General features: G+C 45.2%; 1 long non-coding RNA gene across 1 annotated transcript in view; it reads left to right on the plus strand.

The window, feature by feature from the left end:
- LOC146208698 (uncharacterized) overlaps positions 1 to 11,761 on the plus strand; it is a 30,004-nt gene extending 18,243 nt beyond the window's left edge. Inside the window, exons 2-3 of the long non-coding RNA XR_014703397.1 lie at positions 2,870 to 2,912; positions 11,249 to 11,761. This is a non-coding gene — a long non-coding RNA (uncharacterized LOC146208698). The remainder of the gene's footprint in view (positions 1 to 2,869; positions 2,913 to 11,248) is intronic.
- The last annotated feature ends 6,418 nt before the right edge of the window (positions 11,762 to 18,179 follow it).

The raw sequence follows: 18,179 nt of genomic DNA on the forward strand, positions 1-18,179 counted from the left end.
GACTGCGGAGCACATCTCTGACAAATGTGACACTTTCAGTGAAGTTGTCCCTGACCGATCGTACAGGGAACCACCGGTCGTGAAATGCTTTCCATAATTCCGCTTGTCTACCGTGAGGCTGATAGCGGGATTCCGCGAGTGACAGATACTGCGATTGGCGCACATTTTGAAAGTACCAAAGACTAAAATAGTTAGATCACTCAATTAGGATGACGTCAAAGATGTGACGTCCTACTGTGGTGCGCCATCTGTCGCGCGCTCCAACGCCGCCGGGTGCGCTTCTTGCCTTCAGCGAGTACCAGTAGTATGCTGGTCACAAGGACGAATAAATAAAGAGCGTTAAGCAACAGGTGAAAAACACAGAAGGTAAAAATTGGATAAATTCGATGGAAAAGAAGCACAGTGTGGAATTATACCGAAAATGGAAAATGGCAGATCAGGAAGGAAGCTTTCTTTCATAACTCAAGAGGCAGTGCCCTACTTTTTGAAGCTAGATCAGGGTGCCTTCGAACACGCAGCTACAAAAAGAAATTTAACAATGAAGATGACGGATGTGCTGTATGTGGTAACTCCAGTGAAACAATTGACCATATTATACTCGAATGAAATGGTATCCATCCGGAAATCGATGCAGGCGCAGTCACTCTTCCTGAAGCTCTGGAGTTTAGAGATACCAGTGGTCGGGTGAATAAACGGCGGTGGAAGCTTGCAAAAAACGACTTAAAGATTGGTGGCTTAAAAGCAGAAAAGAGAGATAATTGTGAAATAATGTAGAATGTAGAAATAAAAATTCATTAAAAGAACGATGGTATAGGTAAGCAATCTAAAACAATAATTAGGATATAGGGAGAAATATGAGCATGATAGCTACTGCTACCACCCCGTTTCAAAGGGGGCACTCCTATATTCCATCCGTCCGTCCGAGTGAGAGATGCTGCGCATTTCCTTTCCGTTAAACGAATTATAAAACGTCGGTGAACTTAGACGCGCTCGAAATGGAAGCCCAGGAGAGTTTAGCTGCTGGCGAAAGGCGCAGAAGACTGGAGAAATTAAGTTATTCTCATCCCGAGTATAGTCACTGCTTTTCGCTACGTATATCCAGTCATAGTAGAGCTAAGCCATCTTCCATTCTTTTTTTTTAGTGGTTATTCATTTGTTTTTTAGACTTAACGTCCAAAAGGACATGATGAATAATGAGCGCTAACACGAAGAGCAAGAAGCAAGCAGGACGGTCGTTGACTCGCCACTGAAGTTTGTTGAAAAACCTCCGGCTAAAAGGGACGCTTAGCCGAGGGCTCGAGATAAATTCGACGAGCTGATGTTGAGCGTGCAATTAAATGGTACAGCACACAAGCTCCTTGCATTCAACCTCCATCTAAATAAAGCCGCGTGTCTACGATCTACCTGTTGAGCAGTCGTGTTCTGTAGGTAGTAACACCTACACGTCGGAGCATTTGATATATCAGGAAACTTCTCTGCTTTTCGCGTTGCTGAGAATAGTTGTGAAACTAAATTCTTCGCAGCAGCTCACATCTCGTCCGGTTCCATTTTCCAAATATGTAGTTGTGGCGTAGAGTGCTCTAGTTACGCTGGCCGTATAGAAGTTTCTATAAATTGGCCCGCTGAAATGAGACGTCAGCCCCTGCTCATGGAGAGGACGCTTGGACGGAAAGATTAAAGCTGACTTTTCATTTCCATACACTACTGGGGATAGAATTTACGGGATGCCGTAGTAACGAATTGAAGCAGCAATGGAACAAAACTGATAAAACTACAGTACACGAAAGAAAAAGAAGTAAAGGACAAAAGTCTAGTAAAAAAATCTTCTCTATAAAGATAAAGTCGCTTGTGATATACTTGCAATTGCTTTGCGAAAATGATCAGTGTCCATGATAGCAACTAATGCCGTCGGCAGGTATTTTGCACTCATAACAGGCCTTTGGTAAGGATGAATACGAGTGGGTGACCGTGTCAGGGAACGTACCCTCTTTGCCAAAAGTAACCAGGCTGCGTGTTCTGCTTCCCGGTCGGGTAGCAGCGAATTCGTACCTCTTCTGAAGCAGAAAATCTGTCCAAAGTAAAGGCGAGCTCCTGTCCTCACTTGTCAACAAGTTGTGATCCTCTGGGAATTCATGTTGGCTTTAAAATGGAAGCGAGAACCAAAACTTGCAGCCTGGTTACTTTTGGCAAAGGCGGTACATTCACTTTGAATAAATAATCATACCGTGGAGAGATAAAAGGCGCGGATGTAATCTACCAACAACAGATTATGTGGTTATGATAGTAGATCTTGTGAAAGAGGGAACGACGCAATGGTTTACTGCGGAAAGAACGGCAAGATAAAATGTAGGTTTCATATTAGTCACGTAGCAGTAAGATCATAATTGTAAGAGTGCTGAAACGCAGAGAACGACTTTCTACGCTTTCAAGAATTTTTTTTTACAGTGGTACATCCATAATCTAAAACTGGGCGTACATATTCGAGGATAGGTCTGACATTAGTGACGTAGAGTTGTTCGGTAGAGGTGCTGGATCTAAGGAAAAGTTTAGTTTGAGATAACTAAATTCGGTTAGCTTGCGACGCATGTATTGTGCACCGCGCGGTGATGTCAGTGACAGCGGCAGAAGCTGTCTCGTGCAAACATTAGGCTCTTCTATTTTCCTGTGACATATTAAGACGAAAGTCTTTATGGGCTCATACTCACGGCTTCCGGCGTCCTGTCCCACTAAATCTGTGAATCAAATGACGTCATCAACCAAAAAGCACTATTTTACCCCAGGTGCGAAACACTATAGTGTTCTTCGCGTTTTACTTTATGCTCTTCCAGTAAATATATGAATGGATTTATTTTTCTTGCAATTTTACCAGATCTTCCAACTCTGAGCCTGATCCTAAATGCCCCCATAAGATGGTGAGTAACCATATTTTTCTTATTACATATGTGAGCAATAAAATCAATAAAATATCACATTGGTTAAAGCAACCCATGACGCCCATTGGGAAAGACATTCCTGCGTAACACGGCACCAATAAATATTTGTTACTGTTCCCATGAGAGAGCGGCTTTGAACGCTACTTCGCTGGAAACGTTTGCAAACCTATGTTTCAATTTAAGCCTTGACCAGAAGGATGGGTAGCACAAAATGTGGTTTAACTTTGTAATATGCCACGTGCGTAAGAAGCAAGGAGGTGCTACCAAGCATGGTTCTAAACATCAGCAAATTAATAATAGGTTCATGAACAAGCAAAGTGTTAAAACTACAGCCTATCTTGCGCACGGAACTATTTTTAAGTAAAGTTTGTAAGCTATAGCACGTTTTAAAAAACATTGAAACCTTTGGAAATTTGGTTTCTAATTCTCTATGGTGCTGACAGTGGTGTATATTCCATGGTAAATGCTTTCGTAGCATATTCAATTGAGTCTTTTATGCCCTGGAACTGCATTTTATGTTTACGGAAACGCGGTTTATAACAAAATGAAGTTGGAATAATATGTGCAATAAACCTGCTAAACAAATTACAATAAAACAATGTGTCAAACAACAAGCTGAAACCCATTTGCTTAGCCGTCAACTTGTCCACGTATCCTTGCTTTAATTCAAAGCTATTCAGCCGATAAAGCTACAGCAGTCTGGAAATTCCTTTTGAGCGTTATTCTAGATTGACTGACAAGCTTCATGCGATAATGAAGTTGGTTATGCTATCTATAAGCAATGTCAGCACTGCTCAAAGAGCCTCAGTTTCAGTTTTCTATAAACAATGCCAGCACTTCATGGAGCCATTGGAGGGTAGGGGCGGTACGGGGGCAGATAGCGGAGTTTAAGGAGAAGCAATGGGCTGGCACAAGACCGCCGCGAGCGCTTGCTCCAAGGAATGAGCTGAGGTGGATAGCGGGAGCTGAACGTCGGGCGCCTTAAGCACCCTGACGACATGTGCACTCGAATGATTGAGACACAGGAGCCTGAACTAAAACATGGGTCATCCTGAAACGTCAGTAGTTGTCGAAGGGTAGCGAAATGTTGACCAGTAGAGAACAGTACTTGGTTGACTAGAAGGAGTGTAGGCCCAGGCAATGGCAGTTTGTTACAAGTGCTCCCTGGCTTGGTGGAGAGATGATAAAGAACCAGAGTAGGTACCCCACTCAGCCTCGTCAGCGCTGCAGGAGAAGCATGGGCGGTTGGTGCGCAGTCATTGTAATGATGACCAGAGGCTGTTCGAGAGCAGACATTGCGAAGCAGTAGGAGTCGCTGATCTGATGGAGCTAGGTTCTGTGGGAGGCGATGGGCCTGGGTGCCTGCTGCATCTCTGAAGTCTGGATGCAAAAGAATGATTGTCTTGAGAAGTCCAACAATTGAATGGCCTCCGATTAAGGACCCAGCTTTGCATGGTCCGTCCACCTCCCTGTTCCTCGCTATACAGAGGTGGACATGAATTCATAGAGCGACAAGTCCGACCTCTCATCACGGATTTCCAGGAGGCAGGACCGGAGAAATGCGCTCACCGCTTGTGTCCCATGGACATTTGAGGAGCCGGAGGGCAGCCCTCAGTCCAATTGGATGATGGCTGCCCGATAATGCGGGACCCTACACAGGAGGTCAGCGGCCTGGTGGAGACCCGCTAGTTATACTGCTGTGGAGCCGCTGGAAGAGTCTGGGGCTGGTCTTGTACAGCCCCAACTCGAATTACACAAGCTGCGGTGCCTTCTGAGTGGACAGCAGAATAGAGCCGGAGTATCTGTGTAGATGTGGTAGAATCCACAGGGTCCTCCTCTGTGATGAAAGATCATGTGCTGAAGGCCAGAAGCTGCAGTGCGAAGGTTGTTCCATCCGGCAATAGAGACGTTCCTCTCCAGAGGAGGATGGATGGATAACGGGGCACGGCCGCATAGGCTGGACGGTCTCCGGCAACAGAGGTGTGAAGAGCATACAGGTGGCCATCTTGTAGGGGATCTCGAGAGGTGAAACAGGAGGGCCTATTGTTGGGACTATTGTGAAGACGGAGATAAGCATTGAGGAAGAGTAGCGACAGAGGCCATGTGTCGGATTCTGCATAATTGGCCGCGATGAGCGAGATCCAGAGGAGGCCTACCCCTTTCGGTTGAAAGTGTGGTGAGCGATCGCAAATATATGAGGCGCGCACGCAGTCGACTCATGAGTGGGGAGGCTTAAAACAAGAGGGATTTAGCTATTCGATGGTGGAGTCCAAGAGCTCCGGCAGTTCTGCAGCTTGTTGCTCCCGCATGAAGTTTGATGATGGTCTGGGCGGTGTGCCTATGCCTGGGGATGACAGCTTTCACAATAGGAGCCCAGGTGAATTTGCGATCGGTAATCTTACCGTGGTATTTCACTTGGTCTCGAGAAGAAGTCATCTTCACAGACGGGCAATGGGGATGTCCCTAAAAGGGCCCCCATGGATATAGGAAATTGGCGTCGGTCTTGGAGGCGTCTGCCTTGTATGTAGTCACGATGGCAGGCAGTGCTTTCTGTAGCCTTTGCTTGGTCTTCCGGATGTTTATTTGGGGGGCGGAGCCAGACGTCAGCGTTGTCTGCATATACCGAGCGGCCCAATAAGAGAGGCGAATCGACTGGCAGAGAGCCTGGGAGCCCTGACATAGCGTAATAAAGAGGTTTTAGGAAAAATCTCTTTGAAGCCTCGTGGTTTATGGAAGGGGGGGCGCAGAGGCAGTCGCCAATGCGTACACGCAGACCTCTCAGAGGAAAACACATAGGAGTCGGTGGGGAGCTAGACAGAATTTCTTGCACTGCTAGACCCTCTGCGATAGAGCTCATCGGGAGCCGAGCTATGTTAAGGGGGCTTTTTAGTTTTGGAAGTGAAGTGCTCCAGCATAGGTGCGGTTTGAGGCGGGGAAGGGCGTGTTTGCTTTCGGACGTCTGTGTGGACCGGATCTCCACCAGGATTGCGCGCCTGGCTGTGGGATTTGCCATCTGCAGGAACGTTTTAGCGGTCCCGCTCTGTTGTCTCCGGATAAGGCACGCGAGTTGTGGCCCTGGTAAGTGAACACAAGTAGGATTTTAAGCCTCGAACATGCAATATCGCGAAGATCCACGTATATAGTGAGCAGGTAGGCATGGTGCATATGGTAGGAACATGAGGTTTTTTGCCGGAGCGGGCACACAGAAGAGGGCGAGTCTAAAGAGGATGTAAAGTGAACTTCTTCCCCGAGATGACGTGTTGGTGGAGAGCCCGGAAAACATAAGGACACAGCTCGCCGGCTTCACTTGACGCTGAAGATGTTCACTTCAGGCTCGACTGTTTGCGCATCAGTTGCCGAGCGATCTTCATTGCTGACTGCGTGGAGCATGCCGACATAGCGTTCTGTCACCGTTTGCGTTGAAGGCCCGATGTTCTTGGTTAGAAAGGAGCCCTTGTTCCTGTTGTTTTTTAGCTCCTTTCATGTCATCCTATGAGCGGCGATGATGTTCCGGCATCTGTTAAAACCATCCTCAGGCTGAATATAAGCCGCTACACATAAGTATTTTTGGTGCCGTCCTAAAGAGTGTGAAGCAGGCGTGGTCTGACTAGTTAAACGACACTCCTGTACGTCTGGGAAGTATGCAATTATTTCCAAAAAAAAGCACATAGGCTTTAACATGAAGCAAAAATGGTACGTAGGAAGCGTAATGTGACAACACATACGTTTGCCTCACTATGGTATGCTGGCAGTTCTCAAATACTCAAAAACACAGACTGGGAAATTGTGAGAAGCATTATACCATCTAAACAGTATAATGAATAATTCTGTCATAAATGCTTGTCAATGAGTGTTTTGGGCAGTCTTCGCTGCGTAGACGACGTATTAACAAACTTCTTTACAAAGAGCGCGGGAACGCTTCCCCACTGAGAAGGTCTGTCAGGAAAACGTTTTTTAAGGAAAAGCGCCGTTTAAGCTTAGAGGCCACTTTGAAAACTTATTCTCGCAAACAAATAATTTAGAAAATTTTATTTTCCTGAATTACACAATCATTCGCACATAAAACTAAACAGACGCGTAGACAGCGAGACATTCAGGGCGGCCACCCGTCCTGTATATCTCCCTGTGGTGTTTTTGTTTAACGCTATGTGGTAAGTGAATGTCGCCCACTCGGCCAAGCTTCCATTCTACACAATCATCTCTGAATGATTAGCAGAAAATTGCGCTTCTCACTAAATTCTTTCAGAGATGCAACACAATTTGTAACTCCTTGCTCATTTAGCAACCCTAAACTACCAGCTTCGGTTTCCACATACCGAACTTCTTTTCGCTGTTTTTATGATCTTGCACTTTTTCTTCCAAATATTGAAATTTTAAATTAGAATAAATGTTTCTTAGTATGTCTATATTTAGTTGCATTCAGCAACAAAAACGCTGACAAGAGGGGCGAGCAATATTTTACCGCGCAGGTTTCAGGTTCATGAACTTGCGGACTGATTTTGTTTTTTTATATTTATTCAGTGAACTGATGTAATCAAATTGAAATTATTGGCAAAAGGTTTATACTTTTCAATAAAATAATACGGAAGATAGATAGCCAAACTTGCAAAGCTGTGAGGATTCGGTAAACCGAAAATGTTAGTTTCGGTTACCAAGTATAATAAATATTTTCCTGCTCACGTATCCTAGCTCTTTTTATTCTTAATTTTTAAACATATATAATTACACTTGTTCTCATGCATGAGTGTGGATTTTTGCTTGCATTTAGGAGCAAAAAAAATTATCTATGGCTTAGCTTTAGTTAAGCCCGGTAGGTTGGGAAAGCAATAATAGCATGGTAGCTAAATTTCAGCTCGTAGTGTAGCCAATAGTGCTGTACCATGTTGATCGCAAAATTAATGCACAACACTCGTCTAGTTCATCTAGTCGTGCGCTCGTCTAGCTGCATCTTGTGCGCGCCGTCGAGCGAGACGCTGCTCCCGTTCTTCATATGTCTCTGTAGCCCGCCGTCGTTTCCTCACTTCATCGAGACGGCGTGACTTTTCTTTATGTTTATCAGGATGCATAACGAGTGCCTCAGCTGAGCAAGCGCGAGCATTTATATACCCATCGTTTTCCTCTTTCTCTCAACTGCGAGAGAAGAGGCGACAGCAGTGTCTCCACTCTGTAGCAGAGCGACTCTAGCTGCAGCGCGCCGTGCCTTTCGACCGCCGCCACCCGGCAACTCGACTTGGTAGCCGATCCTTCGCAGCTGGTATGAAGTTACAGTGACATCATCATATCATCCGCGGCGCGCCATGCCTACCGACCGCCGCACCCGACGGCTCAACTTAGCAGCCCATCTCTCGCAGCTGGTATGACATCACAGCCATCTGGGGTCATTAAAGGTCAAACGTGCCTGCCGACCGTGGCTACCCGAAGGGCTGGAAATGAGAGTAGTATTGCGTTCACAATACAATTGCGGTGGTTTAGCTCCGGGTAAACGTAATCTGTCAAAACACTTTTACGCACAGTTAGACGTAGTGAAGCTCTATAGTGTCGCAGATTGCTTATCTTCTGTTTGTTGCCAAGTTAGCTTAGACGTATGCAGTGATTACTCCAGATCTGGGCTTCTAGGTGTTGCTATCGACTCGTGTTATACAACGCCGCAACTTCTGGATCCATCCACGTGGCTTCCCGTAGCTGCCGCTTTTGTCGGTCACAGTATACGGGCTGACTTTCTAGGCACCATTCACTTTTCATCTGAAGAGCGAACACCTTTTGTCCGCCTTTTATTAGTAGCCGAGTTATGACGTCATTTGTAGTTGCTGCGCATGCGCGACGCGCACAGGGAGGCTGTAGAGTTGGCGGCGGCACAATCCCGACATCAAGTAGTCCACGCCTGTTGCTCCGGCTCCGGCTCGGCACGACAACCTTGGATTTACATGGCTAGTTGAGCTCTAACTTCACAACTCTTAACACCAGCGATGCATGACATCTGTAGTTTCACTGGAGCATTCCGCAGCGAAATGAACCTGCAGACTATTTGCTCGGAGCCTCCTGTGCTTCTATGCCTTCTTTTCGTTGTTTACGCGCTTTTATTACATTGGAGAGATGAATGCTTGTCGAAAGCTCCTTGAGTAATGACCAATAATATCAACAAGAAATCCTCTCGTCACTCTATCGATGCCACCAGAAAAGCAAGGGAAAAAAAGAGAGCGGATGCAAAAAAGAAAAGAACTGAAGAGAAGACTAAGGAGGACTTTGCATACATGTAGCCGATTTTAAACCCTCTTGGACATATGCCATATGTAGCTATATGATCCCTTTTTTATTATTTTTCTTGGAACTTAGTTTTCTGCCGAATCGGCTTAAGCGAACATTTGCAGCATTTTTCTCCTTAGAGATTTTTAAGGATATTTTGCGCACTTATTTTACTTATATTTGAATGTGTAATGAACCACGTGAAATAAATATATAAGGTAACTTTTCTTGTTGCATTTCTTTTAAAAACATTATTGATTGAAAACTATTGCTTTTGTTAATCAATCGTTAAAAGCGGCACTTTTGAAAGTAATTATGTCGGTTCATTGCACAGCTGCCACCGTTATGCATATAACAGCAAAATGAATTTTCACTGTGGCGAAGTATATAATTTCGGGCGTTGGATGCATATTTAGATTTTTTTTATTTACAATAAAAGTAAACAATTTTTTTTCTTTTATTTGATTTCAGTAGAGTAGAAATTTGAGCCAGTTGATAAAGATCCATCTAGAAATGGCCCACAAGAAACACGAAAACTAAGAACAAGAGCGCAATAGCAACTGATGCATGGTCGAAGAAACACGTCACACTCAGTGAGCATACTACCAAGAAATTCAGCAGTGCCAACAACATAAAAACCAAATCAGTACACGAGCTAGCTATGGAAGAACCCAAGACAATGTTACGCCAATGGGCCACTGATTTATTCCGCCATCGGACAATCATACGTCAGCCTCGTGCGGATGAAGCCCATTATATGACTTCATTTTGGTGCCAACATTTTTGGTCCATGGCCCCTTTTTCCAAGCATTTCATCCAAAACAGCCGAACACCAAGCTGGGGAATTTTTTAAAGTGTTTGTCGTAGTTTCTTTTCTTTGTTTATAGTACAGCTGCATCATGTTTTGATGTGGTTTTTATGATGCTGACGCTGCTGAATTTCCTAAAGCATGCTAACTGAACAAGAGGTCCTTCTTCGACCACCCATTAGTTGCTAGTGTGCTCTTGTTCTTTACGTTCTCTTATGTGTTTTCGTCTTTTATGTGCTCCATTTTTAGATGGGTAGTGTATTTGAACTTTCTGATTAGAACCCAAAAAGGCCATCTTCAATGTTGTCCTCTAATTTCTTCTTCTTTATGTTTAATAATAAAACCTTTTTCCGTAAAAGTGGCCTCCTATCTTAACATTAGCTATATATATGTTTCGTGTTTCGCGCGAAGGCACGCATACGCACACCACCACTGATCAAGAATCTTGTCAGAGTATGTTTGTGCGCTCTGATAGCTAAGCCATTTATTGAGGTCGTATATACATGGCTTCGAGCGGATAATTTAAACTCGGCCAAGTATTGCGACTCTAAACCGCCAGTCTTCAGGAGAGGTCTTTCAAGTTCGCCAACCAACAGAGAGAGTGATTCAACATTTGATTGAAAAATGACAAATTATTTTCACCTCTAAAGCATTTATTAAAAAAAAAAGCAACAAAATCGGTGCGGGTCTGAACGCATCGGTTTTGAGCCCATATATTCGAGCACCATTTAACCAGCGTCTCCTCATAATCAGGTCTAAGTGGGGCGAAACGTGCACCATCTAATGCAGCGGCTCCGAGATGGCGGAACATGTACTGCTGAAACTGTAGCCCCCCTGGGGGATAGTCAAAATTTTATAACAGGTTAGTATCATGTAAAAATTATATACAAGTTTAAATAAGTAAATTGAAAAAAAAAAGGCGATATAATCAAACTATAATCGGCTTAACATGGACATTCCAGTCAAAGTTTTGCTTTTAATGAATGCCCGAAGAGTGCCAACAATTGAGATGTTGAATAAAAAGCGGTGGCGATGGTCTTTATGGTTCACTCAATACACACCATATTTAAACTGAGATGACAGTACTGTCATTTGCTCATAAGTGCCAACATCACCATGCATAACAGCCATTTCCTGGATACGATCTAAAAAAAAAAACTATTTTTGTACATATATTCGTAATTTGCTGAGTTAACTTTTGTGTAACGCGTTTCATTGCGCACAACAACACTGTTTGTTTGCTTTCTTTTTTTTTTCAAAACAGTGCAAGCCAGATGAGTCTCCTAGTAAAACGTGTAAGGCTGGCTGTATATGCAAGAAATACCAAGTCCCGAATACTGAACAGTACGCTGGCTACTGCGATGAGCCACCCTCTCCGGAGGAGGAGGAGGAGGAATACTACTACGACGACTACTATTATTCCGATGAAGCTTATTATGAAGAAGAACATGGCACTGCTTATGGAGATCCTCAAGCAGCTCCTTATAGAAGTTCTAGAAATGCTCCAAGAAATTCTAGAAATTCTCGCAGTTCTTATGGAAATTCTCGTGGAGAAGATGATACAGCGCAGACCGCAGTCCGAGTGACTGAGACAGTAGTGATGGCGGCTTCCGGATTGCGTGGCGCAATCCCCAATTTTCGAAGACCAAGTGTGAAAATGGGGAAGTTCAAATCACTAAAGATGAAAGCGCCGAAATTGAAGTTTAAGTCGCCGAAAATGAAATTGCCAAAACTGGGTTGAGGATTCCCCTGTTAACTAATAAAGCACTGGATGTTCTACAGTGTAGAGCATTGCATGTCACTGGAATGAAAAAAAATGCAAATTCTGGTGGCTCTCTTTTTTTTCACAAAACGCAAAGGTTACTAGAGGCTACAGTTCATGACGAACGTGTTTTTATCGTCAATATCATGATAAAGAACGCACATCTGGATGGGACCTCTTTTTAAACACAACGGTATGGATTATTACACAACGTACCAAAACCATGTAACATGCTTAATAGGTGTAAATGTTTTTAATCGGCAGATTTCGTTATGGATGTTACTCACTTTAGGGGAAGCTAAATGAGACACTAGTATTATAAAGGTCGGAGGTGTTTTGACGGGTAACCTCTTAGAAGAAAAATGTGTTGGAACATATCTTTCAGCGAAATGATTTTCAGGAATAATTACAAATACTAGCGCATGTAACTAGGACACAGACAGATAGGACAGGAGGAGCACTAAACATTAAGAGTAGATGTTTAGAGCTCGTGTTTAGCGCTTCTATGTCTGGGTCCCAGTTGCATGCGGTTGTCATTTTAATTAATCATGACACACCAACTAGCCCAGTTGTCTGCCTTGTTTGAATGATTTTCTTTTGTCGTTCTTAAGCGAAACAGCTGTGTCTCTTGTTCTATAGCGATGACGGCAGTCTATTAAGGAGAAATCAATTGTACACCGTCATCACTGGTTTTCTTCGGTTTTGCTCGTCAGCCCGCCATGCTCGTATCAGACATAATAGACCGTTTAATCGGGGGCAAGCAGGAGAGGAGGAAAATACTCTCTAACCAGATTCATTGCGGCGGACCATTGTTTCAAGTACCAAAGGGGCTGTGCGTTCGAACGCTCATGCATAGCATGCCTTGCACCTCGGTATATATAATCGTTTGAGGTACCTAAATATTTTTATCAGCGTTCCTTTTAGGAATAATATCATTTGGACAGCAATTCGTGCTCTTCAGCTGCACGAACAATCAAAGTAATCGCAAGATGACTGCTGAGAGCGCACTCCGACAGTCCGAGTGCGGCTGTGATATATTTATGTTTCACTGCTTTCTGGTCCATCCTGATTTAATTAGCCTATGAACGTTTTGTATAATCCAGACAGACGATACCAATGACGGACTCGCGAATATGATGCTCATTTTACTTCCCCCGTCGTAGTAAACACGCACGCCGGGCATGCCGTGCCTCCCGTAAGCCCTTCGCGCCAACGGTATAAGGTGTATCTATTCCACCAGCGCCAGAAGAGCGTGCTAAAATATGTTCTTCACTTAAACAATAGCCGCCAGCAAAACAAAAACCTTCCTTGCAGATCTTTGACTCATACTGTGCCGTTCATATTTGCAATACGAACTAGTTTCGTAACACTGCTGCAGCTGCCGCTGGTGCGGAGCGGGCTCATGGCCTGCACGCTGGCTCCGCTGCTAAAGCGTCACCAAAATTTACATCTTTCTTTTACTGACACAATAGGATCGGCAGTAAGGTACTTCCACGAGCGACCATTTACTATAGCGCTGAGCATTACAAAGCGCCGTAGAATATGCCTTCGATGTGAAACAATTTAGGCCTAGCGACAACTAGGGAGTAGCGCTCGGTGAGAGTGCCGTCGTCCACCGCGCACGCGGTCGGCACCGCTTTCGTATGCGCTGCTGTATGTGCTGTGAATTTGTTATCTTCGTTCATGGTGCAGATGAGAGCTCACGTTTTTCGACGTTTTGCTCAACAATACGTCGTGCAAATGATGCTGCTACGACGGGACGGGGATACGATGTTGCTGCGCCGCCGGACGTACACCATGGCTGCTTAAAAACGTCGACGGGTGGTACTTTCAACGCTACTTATTTTATATGCTGTTCTTAAACTGTGGTTCATCTTGAAAGTAAACGTTCTTAAAGCAGGACAGCTCAATCGTATGCTTTTCGCACTAGGTCGCCGGCGCACCACAGACACGCATGCATTTGCCAAGCTTGATACGCGATAGTCAGCGGCGTACACCGCTGTGAACGCTGCCCATACCTTTAATGCTAAATGAAAGAAGCGCAACACTGAAAATAAATATGCACCGTCGAGAGGGAGTACACGAAATGAAATGGGTCGCACTCCACGTTAAACCAACGCTGCGATGTCTGGAGAGCATCTTTCGTAATATATGTATTCGGCTTTTGTAGCTGCCCGTACGGTTCACTCGCTGTGCATAAAGGTATAACGATTACAAAAAAAAATATTTTAAAATACATGTATCATGAAAGATACAACACATATATTCTCACTTATAACTCTGACGTGTTCGGGCTGTGGAAGCGGAGCGCAGTCCTTCGCAGTCGCCCCGGCCGCTAGGTCTGCTTCCAACTGCCACCATGCAAACGGGTGGTATACGGTTTCCTGGCGCGCTGAAACAAGGCACATAATAGCCCCAAGGTTTCGGACAGCTTTAACCAGCACCGCGAAATAGCACTTTTACACTGCCGCATTGCAGCATCAACACGCACAGCACAGCAAAAGATGGCTTCAAGGGGAGCTGAAGCAATGGCAGGGGTTTTATTTGTCTTCATTACGCAAGAGTATTGAGGTATTGTAAGCACTGTGCGTGAATATTTTCCATTTGAAAATACTCGGTACAAGACGAAGCCTGACGGGTCGCTGACGGGTCGCCCAATTTGCCTCCTATGGGGCGCTACCATCAAATTAACATGGCTGCGCCCAGGCGCCGAAACTAAAATCGTCTATACCTGACGCACAAAAAATACGCACGAGAAAAAAGAGACCGGAAGACTCAGGCTAGCATAATCATGTGTCTCATCGGCCACTATTATGTACGTGTGTTTATTCAACACGAGGTAATGCAAATATATATAAATTAACTAGTACATAGAGGAGCCTCTTCACGCGCTTCTGAGTCCACCATTGAAATTCATCCAGGATTGGTCACTTCTGTCGCCACTTTTAGCGCCCTAAATCCGACAGAGATATAGCTTTTGCTTTGCAGAAAATCTGGTGTTCACCTTTGTTGTGCATAAAATCTTGTGTTCGGCGGTGCCGGCTTCTCAAGCGAAAATCACTAGCATACTTAATTATGGCAGGTGGTAGCAGCAGGTCTCTTCGCCAGGTGCTGTTTTGATAAACGTGCTGTGGGAGGTCACAAGAATACATTTAATAGGGGAACTGAATCGGCATCACCAACATAAAGTAATGAGATAACAACTAAACTATAGACCCTAGAATTACGAGTTTGACATGCTGTACCTTGGCCATGAAGGTAAGGTCTTGCTCATGGTTGTAATGAGGGACTTCATTATGTGGTGTGGTTTGGCTATTTACTATTCTGTGTGTTTAAGATTATTCAGGCAATGATTAGGATTGAAAATTTTTTTTTAATGAGGACAGTAGCAAGTTTACGCCAGTGCATGACTAAAGTTCGAACCTCCTCTCCACCACATTCCTGCCAACCGCTCTGCACATTCCACCGACAATTTTCGATGTCGAGCACCCATTCTCGTACGGTTTCGGGGGAAACACTGCAATGTGGGGCGCCGTTCGTCAGCTGGAGCCTGCGTTCACTGTTTAGGGAAGAAAAGTAACACCCTTTGAAAAGTAACACCCGTTTCTTGATTTGCTTTTATGTGTAACCAAGGGAGTTGCGTGTCGGAGGGCGATAAGATTTTAAAGATGGGCTCGCCGACATGGAACCTAGCTTTCGCTGGCTGTGCCTTGAAAGTCCACAGCCAAGAGTATATGATTTTCTGATATGATATGATATAGAATGCGTTTCGAATTTTGTGCCATTGTCTTGTTTTTACACCATGATCTTATACCATTTTATACCAGTCTGTTTAGGCATACCTCCTATCGTGCTGCAGAGTATAGTTTTATTCGGCAGCAAGGTTTCTCTCTTTCAAAAGTCAGAGCGAGGCAAAAAAATATGTACGTGACTTAGGATCTCGCTAGTTTACCTCTGACCGCTGCAATACCCACCATGTGAACCTAGGATATTTATGGGAGTCCATTTTATGGACGCACCAAAAAGATTCAATTTCCGGTAAAAAAAAAATTGTTTCGGAAGCAGATAAGTTGCAAAAAGCAGCATCTAATGTCAATTCAGATATCTAGTTTATGCTCATCGCGTTGTGATACAAAAGTATACACTAAACACGAATCTACAAAAACAAAAGTAAGTGGCTTGTCTCTCTAACATCCTCCCTAAACGAGGTTCGAATTAGAATGCTGGATTAGAGTAAATATTTACACCAAGAAAAGGGTTGCACTTGCGGGTGGCCGCGAGAGTTCATTTGGGGTAGATTTTTACTCTCCGAAAAGGCAGCAGTTACTCTATGCAGCGGGAAGTGATATGGGGTAGAGTTTCACTCCCAAATATGCGGAGCACTTACTGTTCGTATAGGGAGCAGATGCTCACAGCGAAAAATACGTTCATTTGCGGCTACAGACGGAATTCGTAGCTCTAAAAACACACACGTGCACGAAAGAAAAGGAAGGACACGGGTAGCGGTGGTGGTGGTGGAAAGCATTTATTACAAAAGGAGAGGTTGCTTGGAGAGCCACTCCTAGTGGGCCGCTCCCCTTACAATACTAGGTGGAGTCCCTTATTCCGGGACTCCATTGGTCTGGGCCGCCACACGAGCTCGCTGGACCAGCGCTTGTTGTGCCGCTAGATCCAGGCAGCCGAGCAGGGCCACCTTCCAGTCCTCTTTGGTTAGTAGGGGAAGGGGTTATGGGTAAAAGAGAAGGGTTTAGCTGGCATGCCCAGACCATGTGAAAGGTGTCAGCCCCCTCTCCACAGAAAGGGCAGAGGCCAGAAAAGGAAGGGTAGAAATGTTTGAGTACTGCCGGGCACAGTGGAGTGTTAGTAAAAGACAGGCGCTATGAGACGTTTCAACCGCGGCATTTAACCAAATATATTAGGGTCGATTCAATTTCGCAATTATAGAGCTCTCATAGCCGTCACGTGTAACTGTTCGTCTCTGTCGAGTAAGGGATACGCTGTGCATAACGACTTCGTGCATGCGCACGGCGCCACCATTTCGCCCCTCCGACGTCCTCAAAGAGGTAAAGGCAGCAATCCGATGCGCTGGACTTTTGGCGTTCTCACTTTGCTCGTAAATTATAAGCGGAATTCTCTGCTATTTGGTAAGTCTCTGTATGCCCAAAAGTACCTAGTAGGACCGGTATGTCAACTTGATATATTCTGCCAGCATCTTTAACAAGTAGTGCTGTAAGGGACAGAGCGAAAGGATCAAAGGAAAAGCGCATCGGATAGCTGCCTTTACATTATTCTGAATGCTGGCTTTGCTACATTGTGATGTTACATACCCACGGCACCGCAGGCACGCGCAGCCTATCACTGTATTCAGTTAAAATTAAACGAGGCCAATGGTGGCAGTTTACGCTTTGTAATTACGGAATTCAGCCGAATCTAACAGCAGTGGCAATGGGTGGCGTCTAAGCATCTCATATTGTAACGTAACGTTACACAGAAGGCGCTGTGGCACTGTGACACCGAAGAACACCAACAGCCAGTCAGGGCAGCACGAAAGCGGAGCACCGTTTCGCTTCGTCGTCTTCTCCGAATCGCCGGTTCAAATCTTCGTCGTCTATGAATGGCATATGTGTCATTGCCCCCCTTCTTGGCAGCATCGCCTCGATGCTGCAAATGCTGCTTGATGCGATGAGCTGACAGATGTTATTCTAGGTTGGTGTGGGATACCACAACACAAAACGGGGCACCATCAGTCTCAAGAATAGTCAGCGGGGCGATCGTGGTAGGGTTTCATCCGGACGACGTGTACAACATCAGTGAACTTGCGTCGTCTGCGGCTTGAGGGATCTTGGGTCGCGGATTCAACTTCGTAAGTAACGTCGCTGAGGCGGCGGAGGACACGATATGGACCGAAGTACCGGCGCAGCAATTTTTCAGACAACCCACGATGACGAACGGGCGTCCAAATCCAGACATAGTCTCCAGGCTCGTAGGCAGCGAAGCGCCGTCCCTTGTTGTAACGGTTAGCGTCTAGTTGCTGTTGTAGGTATATGCGCTGCCTTGCCAGCTGCCGTGCTTCTTCCGCACGCTGGGTAAAACTAGCGATGTCCAGGTCAAGCTCACCTTCGTCGTCGGTGTATACGGGCAACATTGTATCCAGTGGAGTGGTCACTCGACGGCCGAAGACAAGCTCGAAGGGTGTGAGCCGCGTCGTCTCCTGAAGTGCCGTATTATATGCGAACGTGGCATATGGGAGGATTTGATCCCAGGTCTTATGTTCTATATCCACGTACATAGACAGCATGTCGGCCAGAGTTCTGTTTAGCCGTTCCACCAAGCCATTAGTTTGCGGGTGGTATGCCGTGGCCCGTCTATGGCTAGTATGTGTAAGGTTCAGTACAGCCTTAGTCAGGCGGGCCGTAAAAGCTGCCCCGCGGTC

Source organism: Amblyomma maculatum, chromosome 1, assembly GCF_055883805.1.
Source record: "Amblyomma maculatum isolate TAMU_Amacu chromosome 1, ASM5588380v1, whole genome shotgun sequence".
NCBI lineage: Eukaryota > Metazoa > Arthropoda > Arachnida > Ixodida > Ixodidae > Amblyomma > Amblyomma maculatum.